Below are 4510 nucleotides of genomic sequence, written 5' to 3' on the forward strand. Positions count from 1 at the left end.
TGTGTTCCCTTGCTTGCCTTGCTCAGCATAAAATCTCCAGAATTACAGCTCTGAGACACAACTTCTACCCTTGATACCCTAGTAAAACATGAGTGGCAGCAAACTTGGCTATAAGGACAGATTTCCCTGCTTGTGCAGAATTTCACTGTCAAAGTCTTCTTTTAGCTTGTTTATATTAATTTTCAGCTTGCTTTTATCTAGGGAGTTGAATGTCTTTTAAAACAAATTCAGACATGAATTGGAGCTGAGGCTCCAAGAAGGCTTCAGAATAATGGCTCCAGTTCACTGCTGCTCCAAGCAAAAACAGCTCTTCAGCCTATTTATTTTAATCTGAATTCAGTTTGATCCTTATGTGTACCTGTCTAACAGGATTATGTCTGATAGTTGCATTAAGAGATAATATTTGCAAAGAGCGCTGAGATGATCTGAGTGGTCATCAGAAAAGAATGAACAGAATCAATAGTTCTTTCTCATCAGAATCGAATGAATGGAATCAGTAGTTCTTGCTCTGACATGTACTCTATGTTATGCCTTCAGCTGCGGAATGGAGAGATACCACATCTGCTCTCCATATCTCCTCAGGTACAGATCTCAGTTGGTACAGTGCACTGAGTACCCAAACAGTTTCCAAACTTGGTTGAAAAGTAAGAAAAAAAAAATGATGATGATGTCTCCCCCCAGGCTTTTAACCTCATGTCAGAGTTAGAAATGAGATGGCTAAGCACGGTTCTGCTGGAAGCTGTTCACCAAACAATGTGACCGGCAGTTCAGTGAAAGCCTCTCATCCTCAGCTAAACTCTCTCCCTCCCTTCAGTATGTGGCCACGTCTGGTCATAAAGCAAAACTTACTTTCTAAATCCTTTTACATCTGCTCTGACTGAACTTCACAGGCTGTCCACACCTTTTTTTTTCTTCAAACCCACTTCATTCCCAGTTATTGTAAAAAAAAATCCAACAGAACAAATACAGCATGAAAGACAGCTGAAAGGTTAGAGCAATTGTAGCATGAAGTCTAAGCTGCTGTGTTACTCAGGACGGTTAGAGAAGCAGACTCGGTAGAAACTATGCAGTAGAACATTGATTTGCTGTTTAAAATAAATTGCCTTCTTGAATTAATCATTTAAAACGAAGGTGTGAAACAACGAACTGGTAATTATTTAGGCAGGTCATTACAGAGCTGTTGTTGGTTTGTAGCAAATCATTTAAATTGCGCCCTGTGGAAACCTTTGTGGTTTTATAGCGTTACATTCCTGTTTTAGTTGTCAGAAATACTGGCAGATCACCAAATCTTCGTTTTTAAGCGGTTTCAGTATTTTCCCTAGAAATTCTGTTCCTCTGCCTATACGGTAATTTCTTTTCTAGCTAAACGCAGAGAGAAAGCACGGGGACTTGGGAAGCAGAGCATGCTGATCCTTATGAGACAGTGACACAGTTTCTGTGCAATACTCATCAAAGTATGGTTTAAAAGAGCAGGAAAAAGGTGGAGCTGGAATTGTTGGTAAGCCTTTTCAGATGCTAGGGTGTGGGCCAAGCTACCAAACCCGAAAACCAAATAAACAGCCTCTGGCTTCGTGGGAAGAATCCTGTGACACACAAGTGCTTGGGAGAGGCCCTGTCGTGGGGCTGAACAGCTGGTACGTTCAGTCCTTCCTTTTGCTGCTGCAGGGTGTACGGGGTACAAGGAGAGACATGGCACCCACCCCTGGGCAGTGCTTTGTTCCTTGCCTCTTCTTGGCCTTTCAAGGCTGTCCTTGAGACAACAATCTACTAAGGTGTTAGGAAAGATTAGGGCTCATTCAAGTGCTGAAGACAGACAACTAATCATAGTCTGCTACAGTGAGATCTTGATATAGGGCACAGCAGAGCAAAGCCATGGCATTTTTCTGACATAAAAGAAATGGGTGTTGGGAGAGTTTTCCTATCTGCTGCTCCCAGCTTCTTGTGGATATACATGAGGTGTGCATTCCTCCACAGCTTAACATGAAATGATAATCAGCCCTGCTCAGTTGCAACCATGTGTGATTTAATCCCACACAAACTTTGTTCTTGCCTCACTATATAACAGTGTAAGAAAAGCCTTCTCCAAGCCTTACAGGGTTGCCTGTTTCTTCCCATCTGAAATCTGCCTGCAAGGTAAACCTCCTGATTTCCCCCCTAGCTGTGCTATGTTGTGGACCAGCCTCCTGTGTTTACTGTTGGCGCCTGCTCCAAGAGTCAGCGAGAGCACACTGCTACAGACACTGCGACCTGTACAGCATAGCTGTAACAGCAGCCCAAGTAAATGGGTTATTAAATGTAATCTCTGCTGATAGGAGCCTTGTGGTTTACAGTTTTCCTGTAGATGATGTTCTGTATCTGCATAGTCACCATATTGTGTTAACTTCTGCATCTGGATTTGTTATGGTACAAAGGGTCGCTTCAAAGCTGCTGTATATAGGAGTATACTGGCAGGTTTCTTCTGCTGCATGTGGGAAGTGCTTGCCTCTGGCCTGAATATTTGCTTTCTAAGGTGTGTTTCAAATATGGTTTGGATTACAAGGGAATGATCCTGTCAATACTAAACTCAATAGATTCATGCAGAGTCTATGGGCTTAACTACACCCCATCTGTGGGACCAGCTCCCTCTGTAATCATGTCTCATCCATTTATGAGCAGGAAGAGAGATGTAGCAGAGTGCGACTCAGGAGAGAAGTAAATAGGGAATGAGATAAGAAACTGTCTAATAAAATGTTGGGAGCTGAAATATGTTTTGGGAGCAGAGAGATGGTCAATTTCAGTTTATTATATCTATTTTGGACATATATGAGCACAACAAAACCCTCCAGTGTTTGTTGAATGAAGAAAAGCTGTATTTTTTTTTTTTCCTTTCAAGTTGAATCTGTGCACTGAAATAAAATTGTGCTAGTAGAACCTCATAAAAAGGATATTTATGCCCAGAAGGAAGTGCAGCTGAATTGCATCTATTTAACACTCTCCTTGCCTCCCAACTAGCTTCTCAAATCCAACCATATATATATATGAGACATTCTCTGTGTTGTCCAAAAGTTATTTTTAAGGTCTTAAAGATCAGATGAGAACTTGAAAGAAAGGCATCCTTCCATACCCTGTAACACGCTCGATTTGAGTCTGCTTTGCTGTGTGGTTTATATTCCCAGAAGAATCCTGTCAGGTTTATGGAACGCTGGTTTACTCACTTGACCCTACTAAACAAACTTCCAAGCATTCAGAGAGTTAACTCTGTAGGTATTTAAGCTAGGTATTCAAAAGCTGAGAAAATTCATTGAGTGACAGAAACGTCACTCAGAACAAAAGACCAAAGCAAAACAGAGCACTCTGTACCGCACAGCTAACAATAGTAGGCATTTCTAGCTCTTCCAACCACTGCTTGCTTATACTACACAAGACTGAAAGAGTCCTAGAAAAGAAACCCAGCCATCCCAACCAAGAAAAAAATATTGTGACCATCCCCAGAGCTTTCACAACCTCATGATTTAGACCGTGTTCTCAGGTACTCTTCCCTTGTCCCCTAGGTTTGTTTCAGCATGTCATACAGCAAGGTCCTGCTTGCACAGCAAGCTCACTCACTCACACAGCACAGTCTATGGGGAGTGCCAACAGGCGCGGGGGCATGTTTCTGTGTGCTGTATGATTGAAAGCCCTCAGAAGATGCTTTGCAAATGATGGCATCATCAGAGCAAGGGCTGAAAGGCAGAAGGAAATGGGTGAGCTCAGCTGTGGAACTGTGTAAATTTGTGCAACACAGAGGAAACGTTGGTAAGATGTGAAGGTGGCATCCAAACATATAGAAGGATATGTTTAGACCCTTGAAATGAGGTCAGGCTGCTCCGTGTTTTGCAGGAGTGATTATTTTGTGGTTTAGTGGGTGATGAAACAAAATAACTCTGCTGGGCTCCTTCAGTGCCTTGTGTGTTTTACATCTCCAGTTAGTATGGGATAAGGCCCATACCCATATGTGTTCAGGCCAGTTCTTTTTATTGGGGCAGTAATAAATGTCATTGTTTGGTGACTCCAAAATGTTGTTAGCTGTATCTGCTTCTCCAGGACTGCACGGCCAAGCCTACATGTGTCTCATTTTGTCTTTCAGAAAATGCAACTTGTACAGGAAGAGTGACACTTAAAAATGCAAAACTACATTAAAGGGCTCCTAGAAATCAGTTTCCGTTGGCTGTCTATATTATGGTTGGGAACCTTTGTGCCCAAACAACTGTCACACCCTTAGTTTTAGAAAAAAAAACACAACCAAACATGTATCTGGGAAACTGGAACAACATGAGAGCAACCCATGGAGTTGGAGCTGGAGTTTGGTGAGGTGAGAGCAAGGAACTGAAGTGAATGATAGTCAGAGTAGCTTAAATGTGTAGGAAATAGGAAAGCCAGCTTGTGCCGGAGTTTACACAGGACATGTTTTTTGAACTGAATAAAGACTGTGGATAATATGAAGAATTCCAGGTAACTGTGCATCATGAGGAAACAAGCAAAAAACACTTCA

This window comes from Coturnix japonica, chromosome 1 (genome assembly GCF_054131305.1).
Source record: "Coturnix japonica strain WE chromosome 1, WE-NBRP24, whole genome shotgun sequence".
Taxonomy (NCBI): domain Eukaryota; kingdom Metazoa; phylum Chordata; class Aves; order Galliformes; family Phasianidae; genus Coturnix; species Coturnix japonica.